Raw genomic sequence first — 10,776 nt, 5'->3', positions numbered from 1 at the left:
GATTAAGAGATGGACGAAGAATTATGGGCAGGCAGTCAGAACTGCTTACCATGACTTCCTCTCTCATCCAGCGTCCAATCTTTCAAGAAAATCTGAGTCGTATAGATTTGCTGTTGAATCACCCAGTACGAATATGCATTTTCTTATTGTTTTAATTGATTCGTAAGAGTTTTTATTACTCGTATTTATTTTAATTCATTTGCTGAATTATTAGATTTTTTATTATTTTCATTTTTGGTAGGATTTATTTTATTTCATTTTTAAGAGGTAAGATATATATGTAGTTATTTTTTTCATTTCTTATTTAAGTTAAGATATATAAACATAAGCTAAATAAAATTATTAGATTTTCATTAATTTTTTTCCCATGATAAGTGTCTTATCATGTATATTTTTATTTAAAAAGAAGATGTATGTCATTCAATGAATTATGGAAAAATAACTATTTTGTATTTTCTCGAGGGGAATACAAATATCTAGTTACATCAAAGAAGAATTTTGGCAGATATTATAATAAAACTTAATGATATCGATCTATGTGTCCATCTATCTATCCAGTGAGTCCTTAGATGTTATTTTTAATAGGTTTATTTGCTAAGTCTTGTTAACGATATAATACAGTAACATAAATAGTTAATGATAAAATGTAATCACAAATAGATAAGACTCAAGATACAGGAAATGATGCCTAAAATGCTGAATTAATAATTCGAATTTTTTAAAAGTAGAGATGATTCTTTCTAATTTTATGTGTACAAATTCATTTCTAATTACAACAGGCAACAATAATTTTTTTTTTTTAATTTTTTAGTATTTAGTGTATGTGGATAGTACTTTCATTTAATTTAAGTAAAATATTTATTTTTTTAGAGGAAGATTTTAGTACTTATCAATATTTAAATTTATATCATTTTCATATACAATACATCAAATTGCATTCGAACTCTTAATTCCACTGTGTAAAAATAGTATTCTTTACTATATTTCTTAAGTATTAATATTGATTTCGAGTTCAATTATTGTAAATTATTTATTAATTGAGAACGCCTTTGAATTAATTAAAATTTATTTTTTTATTAAGATGCTTATATAATTTGAAACATAATTTTGAAAATAATATATGAAAATGAATTTTTTAAACCATACATACAAAATTACTGTAATTATTCCCGGATTTTTTTCAAATAGTACTGACTCAAAAGTGTTGAGATAACATGCAAATATATTAAAAACTCAAGGTAAAGAAAATTCCTAGCCATGATTTGATCCCAGTAATTGCAATTAAAATGTTACTCGGGAAAGCTGTCGATTTTATCTCGTCAATATTTAACACTTGCCTGTGTACTGAATATTTTCCCGATACAAGGAAACTTTGGAAGAAAGCCAAAGTCAAAGTAATTCACAAATCTGGTAAGAACGCTAAACAAGCCAGCAGCTATCTATAGACCTATCAGTTTATTACCCATATGGACCATTTCCCAAACTAGAATCAGTTATAAAAAAACATCTTTATTCTTTTTTTCAGAGCATCGAAATTACTCCTAATTTTCAAGACAATCATTCCACTTCTCAACAACTGGAAAGGCAATCGGAATTTATAATTAATGGATTCGAAAAAAAGAGAAACACCCTGGTAGCGTTCTTGGACTTCCAACAAGCGTTTGATACGACACGAGCTCCCATATAAACTAAAGAAAGTAGAAACTCCGGAATACCTGTACAATATTCATAGCTTATTCCTCAAAGGTAGAGAATGCACTATGCAAGCTAGGACCTGGCCTGCCCCTACCATCACGCCAGAGTCCAGTACATGCTGGCCAGCCACCGATGGAGACAGACATATTTTTTCTGACACCAGGCGAAGATTTATTGTTTTCACCATTTCGCCCACAATATACCTGGACGAGGGAAGCGGCTAGGAGACGTCACCAGATAAGCACATAATTTCTAATAACCATGAGTCCACCCAATGATCTGTCTTATATCTTATTATCCAAATAAATAATTTCAGTTAACATACTAACCCAGTTTGCCCCCTCAGAGATTTCACTTGGTCTTATCAAAAACATATGCATTAATCACAAGAAATGTCTCACAATTTCTACGTCTTGTTCCACATTAATAAAAATTCAACATTCGGGGTACCTGTAGTAAGAACCGGACAGGTCCCGATGTATTTGCTGCTCTTTGTCATATCTTCCGCCTTTGACAGCGTCTGGTGGCCCCTCTTGCTCCAGCCGTTGCAGAAATATGAAGCTCCCAGCAACTTATACGACATGATTAAGAGCTACCTCGAGGACAGACGTGTGAATATTAAAGGTAGCTCTTATGAAGTTGAAGCTTCCAAAGAGAGGGGATTCCCTCAGGGCTCAGTACTTGGCCCAGCCGTATGAAAGCTTATTTTTGACGAGTTGTTGGGAGTCATAGAGGAAGAGCGGTTCCCAGCAACTGGAATTCCCTGCGGCAATGACCATATATAAAGGAGTTGTTGTGGATATTCAGAGGTATGCTAGAATCTCTCGCTATGATAGAAGAGAAAATTGACGACAATCCGGATGGCTTTGCTTAGAGTCACCAAGGCATACCGGAGTGTCTCACATGAGGCGATGTAGGTTTTAGCGGGAGGGGTACGAAATGATGATGTTTAAATTAAAGGTCTGCTGGCAAATGTTCAAGTGAGGGTTGACGAGAGCCTATGTAAAGGAGGACACCACCGAAGAATGGAACCGGTGTTGGGTGACAAATCCAAAAGGTGCTACCTTAAGGAAATATTTCCCCACCGTTCGGTCACGGATGGAAGCAAAGCGGGTCCTAGTAAGCGAAGAAAACTATCCGTATTACAAAGAATCTTATACGGGTGGAAAACAATTATTGGACCAAGCAACTTCAATATTCTTCAGAGAAGAAGATCAGCCCCTGGAATGCTTGGGACGGAAGACGCTTAGAAGACTGAACCTTAAGAAAACTGTACATAAATAATTCAAATTGTAAATTGATTCATTAGCAGTAGTTTGATAATGGATATGTAACATCGAACTGCAGCTGCACACCTGTATTGCTTATAAGCCAGGGGTAGGTGGAAATAAATAAATAAAAAAACATGATGACATAATAGTAGTTAGAAACACTTTTCAAAGCCAACTTAATAATATTTCACTAAATGAATGATTTGTCTGATCATTGAAAAATGTAATTCACAAGTTTTTACTCTTCCATGCCCACCAGATCCAGAACTACTGGTACTGGTAATGTTGGGGAGAACAAGTCCGGCAAGTGGGCCTATTGGTCTTTTTTGCCATCCCCAAGACAACCAAAGAGTCATTCCTCTTTTATCTATCTTATTCCTGTATATATAAAACCTGTTCGGCTTTCTAATGAAATTTAAAAGGGACTCCAAATCTATAGAGGAAGCCTCATTTCCTGTAATTCTATCAGAGCCTAAAAGCCTGTATCTTATTGATGCATACCTACCACAGTCTGCTATGTAATGTAAGGCAGTCTTCTGAGGCCTGACCAATTCAGAGGTGACCCTAGGTGACTCCAAGACTTGAAGGGCAGACTGACTATTTGAAAAGATGGTGATGCCAGTCCTTTCCCAGCCAGTGACTTCAGGGCATAAAGGTGCTGACAAGATGGCTAACACTTCTGCCTGAAAGACAGTCGAGTGCTTGCCTAGTGGGAAGCTTAGTTCTATGCCAAATTCTTCTATGTGAACCCTGCCCCCGTTAGTCCAGTCGAATCCATTCTCGATCCATCAGTGAAATAGGGCAGAAAATCTCCTGGCATTCCCACTAAACCCTGTACCAAATCCTCTAATTTGGGTGTAGGTAACTAATCTTGGTGTGTTTTATCTAGTAGTGGTGAGCGGTACTGTAGTATTGGTAACTCGCTTTCCACAACTTTAGTGGTTGTCACGTGACCAGTAACTTCTGTCTCTGTCCACTGTCTATTTTCTTACATTCTTAGATAGGCTAATAGCGCTTCCCCTTTAATCGATAAGTGGAGTGACTTCTAATGCCTTAGTCGGTGTTGTGCGAAATGCTCCAGTTATGCCAATACAGGCCTTCCGCAAATAGGAAGCCCTTTGCAGGGCTGTCTACCACACAATACTTCCATAGTAAATTCTCGGTCTTAATATCGCTATGCATAACCTTTGGTTTGAAACCCCAGGTAGTGCCAACAGCTTACTTGCCAAAACGCAGCAATAATTTTTCTTTCAATTTCTGCCAAATGAGATACCCAGTTCAGTTTTGGGTCCAAACTAATTGCAAGGTATTTGACATTTTTGCTTAGTTGAAGTTCATTGCCAAAGAAAATCGGGGTTTGAAAAGTACCCAATTCCCGCTTCCTGGTAAATAGAATCTGTCTTTGATGAGTTTGATTTCAGTTCACCATGTCAACATTTCAGTACACCATGTCTATACTACATTACATGCGATTTGCATGAGTTCCATGATGATACTCAGGAACTTTCCACTATTGAGGATCACTCCATCATCAGCAAAAGCTTGCGCGAATATCTCAGGATCCTCAAGTCTTCTCAATAGGCTATCCATAACTAGACACCATAGGAACGGTAAGATGCTACTCCCTTGAGGGTATCCAGTTACTGCCTGGACCTGTAAGTACTTGTAATACCGTCTTCCTAAACAACGATTATTCTATTATTAAGAACAAATCTTAACCAGCTGATAATCGCATTCGGGGCAGAAATGTCTAATAAGGCTTTACAGACTGCCCCAGGCCTTCTTTTGTTTAATGCCCAAAGAGTCCTAAAGCGGATTTCAGTTCGTATCGTATTTTCAATTCTCCCTACCAAGGAGTGCAATCTCAGTAGATTTCCCTGGAGGTGTGCTTGCTGTCTTGGATGAAGGGGATTGATTAGAAGCACCTTGTTTGTAAGGAAAACTATTAACTAATCTAGAACTAATTCTCAAAGGTAAAAATGTGAATATTCAATAGAATCTTGTCAGTAAAACAGTAAGATACCTGGGAACACACTTAGATCGCCACCTTTCCTGGAATCACCCTATCAACATTAAACTAACTCAAACCTACGAAAGACTCCAATCAATAAGACAGCTAAAGAAGTAGTGACTTACATCTTGGGAAACCCAACCTCAACTCGAAGACTGAAGCCTAGGCTGCTCAATCTTGAAGTACTGTCGGTGCTTCCATAGGTATAGAAGGGCAAACCCTTGGCGGCCCTCTGAAAGGAATAAGAATTGTTGCATCCGTTTTCAACAGCTCTTTAAGTTTTGGGTGCAATAACTTTAAATATTTTTGCCAGCTATCAAAGCATATTTGAATGTCCTCCTTATCAAAAAGATTTCATGAATAGCTGTAATAATTTTTGTAAACTATGTTCAAATAATTTATTTTCTTTAGAATGTCTATACGCTACAATATGGCAATCAGTCTCAGGATGTAGTTTGAATATAGTACTAATATTGAAGTGCAGTGAGAGGTACTTTTCAAAAACTATTTACGTTACTAAATCTTAATGTTACTTATTATTATTTGCGTTACTTCAACCAAGGCAATGCTTGGTATAGATTAGTTGAATATTATAGAAGTTATTTAAATGTTTAATTAAAAGATTCTGTTTTTTCTCCTTCATAGCATATATTGGTTCAATTTATGTTGTCAAACCATAATAATAAAGTATTTCTAAATGTTCGACTTTGTTTCTCTCCTAAAAAAATTTTACCACATTTCAATAGTTCAGTCGGTCTCAATTTTTTTCAATATTTTGAAAATTTTGAGGTACAGAGAAGGTTTTTGTTTAAAAACTAATTATATCTTAGATATCATGTGCACGAGAATACCTTTGATAAGAAATCAACTGTGGTGATTAAATCTATATTCATCAAATATAGCAATAGCAATGCCGAGCCAGCTAGTATACAAATAAATGGAAGGAGGAAATAAAATAGTATTAATATAAAATGATGGAGATGAATTACTTGCAGGAGAATAAGAGATGGGGTGAGAGCAGCAATATGGTGATGAGAGTGGGTGGATCCACGACGCAAGAAGGAGATTCAGTAGGGAGCCGTTGGTTGTCAGGTATCACACTATAATGAAAAGTTGTAGAAAATGTATCTTTCTTAGAGCTCCGTAGTTTTTTAATCATATTATAAATATAGATAATTTACCGTTGCTTAATTTAGATATTCCCGGGAGTAAAATTTGGGGGATATTACCCAAATTAATTATTATGTGCTGGTATGGCTGGTTTGAATAAAGAACTTGTAATTTGCTGGTAATGATGGAGTGGACTGTATTTATAAATGATAACTATAATAAACAGAATAAAATTCCTCTATTTTGTATAATTGATGACAATTCTTAAACTTAATTATAGTATTATATACATAAACTAAATACAAAAAAAATAAATTATTACTTGTTGCCTGATGGATTTAAACATAAATCTGTACACATGAAATTGGAAAGAATCATCTCTACATAAAAAAAATTCGAATTATTAATTCAGCATTTTAGGCATCATCATTTCCTATATCTTGGGTTTTATCTATTCGTGATTACATTTTATCATTAACTATTTATGTTACTGTATTATATCTTTAACAAGATCTAGCAACAAAACCTATTAAAAATTAATTAACATCTAAGGACTCACTAGAATAGATCGATATCATTAAGTTTTATTATAATATCTGCTAACTGCCAAAATTCTTCTTTGATGTAACTAAATATTTGTATTCCCTTCGAGAAAATACAAATTAGTTATTTGTCCATAATTCATTAAATAACCTATATCTTCTTTTCTAATAAAAAATCATATTATGTTACATGATAAGACACTTATCATCGAAAAAAAAAATGAAAATGTAACAATTTCATCTCGCATATCCTTATATATTTTAACTTAAATAAGAAATGAAAAAAATAACTTTCAGCATGCTATCTTAAATTAGCACAATCCTTGATTAATAACAAATCAGAACTAGGTACCACAGAGAGTGATCTCCCTAATCTCTTTATAACATTTGGATTTAATATTTTATTAGCACGCAATCACCTTCATTGATTATTTTTATTTTATAAATAATTTTGAATAACATTGTGATTGAAAAAGTATATATATATATCTCACCTGTGGATTGTTATGGGAAGCTCACTGTAAGTCTGTAAAACAAACAGACTGAATTTTTCAAGAAAAAAAACATGTTCTGTGAAGGTGTGGTATTAACTTTAATGTGGGCCTTTAAAGAAACAATGACCTAAGTTTCATTTTTTATGATACGAGAACCTAAAAATAAAAAAAAAATGATCAAAATAAAAAATATTACACATTGTCATATAAAGGGAATGGAATAATTTTAATTTGATAAATAATTTGAAAAACATAAAACTGAGTTGGAACTAGATTTAATAGCAATTTATAAGAATAATCGTGAGCAACTGTAGTAAATGGGGGGGATTATATCAAAAGTAATTTTTTTATCCTACGCCGAAAACCTATTCAGAATATCGTAAAATACCTTGTTTTTTCCCCATCTGAAAATATCAAAGAATATTGTTTTTAAGAAAAAAAAATCTAAATATAATATATACGAGGATGGTTTGAAAAGTTCTTGGAATGTACTAGAAAGAAATATCTTACCCCGGTGGACCTGCTTTTATTTTTGAACATAGTCTCCCTATAGATTAATGCATTTGGTCCAGCTATGTTCCAAAGTCTTGATCCCATCTCGAAAATAAGATTCCTTCAGGCCTGCAAAATACCGTATCTCCGATAATAAATCTCCGATTCGGCTGGCTGTTCTTCCGTTGTAGGAAATCTCCGTCACCCTAGGAAAATTTTCAGGTTTTGGAAGTCTGATGATACCAAATCAGGTGAATAATGTGGACGTGGCAACAATTCGTACGTCAGTTCCTGAAGTTTTGCCAAGGCAATAGCGCTTGTGTGCGGGAGGGCGTTGTTCTGATGAAAGATGGCATTTTTCCTTGCCAAATTAGGCCTTTTTTCGCTTATCTTTTCCTGTAGTTGGTCTAAGAGGTTTGCGTAGTATTGTCCCGTAATGGTTTGACCAGTAGGAAGATAATCTATCAGCAGAATGCCTTTTGCATCTTAGAAAATTGAGGCCATAACCTTTCCGGCCGATTGTACTGCCTTTGTTTTCTTTAGTGGTGGTGACTCAGCAGGTATCCACTGCTTTGACTGCAGTATTGTCTCTGGGATTTAGTAGTGGACCCAAGTTTCATCTGTAGTCACAAACTGGACCAAAAAATCTTGTTAGTTGCGCTGAAAAGGGGCCATATTTTGTTCGAACATTTCTAATCTGGTGCGTTTATGGTTCAATGTCAAGATCTGCGGCACCTAACTTGCGGATATTTTTTTCATTCCCAATCCTTCGGTTAAAATGTGATATACCCGTTCAGATGAGATCCCTACAGCTTGAGCTAACTCACGCACTTTCAGGCGAAGATTCTCCATGACACTTTTATGCACTTTTGCCGTCAATTCTGAGGTCGTAGCACTTTTTGGCCGTCCACTAAGCTCTCCCAACCAAATTTTAACTCGCTGGTCCACTTGGCAACAGTTGAATATGAAGGAGCAGAGTCCCCCAGTGTGTTCTGAAAGTCGGCATGAATTTCCTTTCCTTTCATACCTTTCTTTAAAAACTACTTAATCACTGCTCGAATCACAGTTTTTTGTTTTGTTTTTTCCATTGCCACAAAGCACTATGTATAAAAAAAAACAAAGAGTCGTCACTACCACTCATGCCACGTGTTCACTCGCAAAGGATGTGTGACTATTGCGCGGGAACCTTGTTGCTCTAGGGCACTCATTCACTACAAACAATTTTTTCCATTCTCTATGTTGGCCACTCGCCACGAATCGGAGGCTTGTACAAATGCTCGGTAAACAAGGAGCAGACCATCCACATGTCAGTGTTATTCAGAGAGGCGAGCATGCTGGACGTACTAGTGGTTTCAGCCATTGAAATTGGATTGTATTATTTTTATTACAAAAAAAAAAGAAAATGAAAGGAAATTAAATATAAATAAATACGATTAAATATAAAACTTATAAAAAGTACCAACAAACACCTTTAACCTCTTAACAGCTATCAGTTGCAACTAGACAATGAACAATGGTGGAGATGCTACACGAGCGCTCCCACGAACCCCTTTGACCTGTGTCCAAAAAACCGACTCTCGACGGTCGGCAACGAGACTAGGCCACCCATGCCAAGCCACCCATCCACATGCTCGCGTATGTCTGAGTTCGCCATGGCTTGGTCAACATGTAGAGGCCCCTTAAGGAATTAGCTCTAGCAGATACGAATATAAAAAAATAGATATTTATCGCATCGATAGTTTTCACAAATATGGAAACAATTGTTAGGAATATTAACCAAAAACATGAATATATTCTTAATCAGATAATTTAATTACATAAGAGGCGTAAAATAAAAAAAAAAATTAAAATACCATCAATTGAGTTTTTTCAATGCGCTTTCCACATACCCTTAATACAACAAGTGAAAAGTGTTTCTGAGAAAAGTATGGGCAAATTCAGAATAAAATTAACTAAATAATAACACCAAGGTAAACGGAAATACCTAACATCTTGATTTTAAGGAAATTCCAGGCATACATAAATTACTTAGATGAATGATTTACATAAATACACACATCAAAAAAAAAAAAGGGAAGAGGAAAGTCTTCACTTCATTTTAATTTACTTTAATACTAATTATAATATGAAAATAAAGTATACGTTTTCAGTAATTTACTGCAAGATCAAAATTCAAAATTAAATTACCACATTCATATAATACATAACGCATACTTCCAATTAACACAATTTTCTGTTAATGTTTTAATATTTCGGAAAATATTAAAATATTAACTTTTGAGTGAAAATTCAATGTAAAAGATTTGAATCTATCAATGATATTAATAGTTTTATCTGGCCTTCCAAATTTTATTTAAATATTAAAGCATACAAACAAACCCACCAACCCACGTGAAATCTAAAACTCATTAAGAATTTAAATATATATAATCATAATCATCTCTTTCTTACTACACTAGCTATTATATCTTCAAGAAGAATATAAGTAAAATATAATTGTATTTTCTTCATCTAAGTTATTGTTTTTAATGTGTAATCAATTTAGAAAGTTGGTATGCGTTGCGCATTTCTGTGGAATGTGATGGGGGTACACAATTGTGATGGACCAATCACAAAATTTCCTTTTTCAAACCCCACCCCACCCTCCGTGTCCTTACTACCTCTACAATAATCAGAGAATTTGACGACATTACGACTGAAAACCTTCTACGCATCAGAACATCTTGACATAATTCGGTATGTACTAAAATTGTTCACTTTATAATATTTATATTAGTTGAAATGTTTAGTGATATTTGACTCTGCAAAATAATTTCCAATGCCTTTCTCGTATTTAACTGAATCCAGAATTTTTTAATTTTCAGAAATCTTGTAATAGATGATTGATGACGTTAAAAAAAATAAATAAAAACAACTTAAGTTTGAGATATTTTATTATTATTTATTGTGTTTTAGATCCTATACGGATAAATATGATGGACCAAGAAATCAGAAGATTAGGATATTTCGCTGGAAGCACCATAGAGTCGCAACCTCAGCATCTTCGGGGGCAGGGTATCCAAAAGATCCGCCTTCTGGAAGAAATGTTCAGGGACAGCTTAGAGAAATACAGGGGCAACAGTCTTAAATTGAGTTTGAAGCTGCTCCGAATAGAACATCTG

At 34.6% G+C, this 10,776-nt stretch overlaps 1 long non-coding RNA gene across 1 annotated transcript; it reads left to right on the top strand.

The window, feature by feature from the left end:
* Positions 1–10,776, top strand: LOC106691407 (uncharacterized). The gene is made up of 3 exons (XR_001344784.1): positions 1–125; positions 10,161–10,351; positions 10,571–10,776. It is a non-coding gene; the product is annotated as an uncharacterized lncRNA (long non-coding RNA).

This window comes from Halyomorpha halys, unplaced genomic scaffold (assembly GCF_000696795.3).
Source record: "Halyomorpha halys isolate HHAL.00 unplaced genomic scaffold, Hhal_1.1 Scaffold2318.1, whole genome shotgun sequence".
NCBI lineage: Eukaryota > Metazoa > Arthropoda > Insecta > Hemiptera > Pentatomidae > Halyomorpha > Halyomorpha halys.
This window is presented reverse-complemented; position numbering and strand designations above follow the sequence as displayed.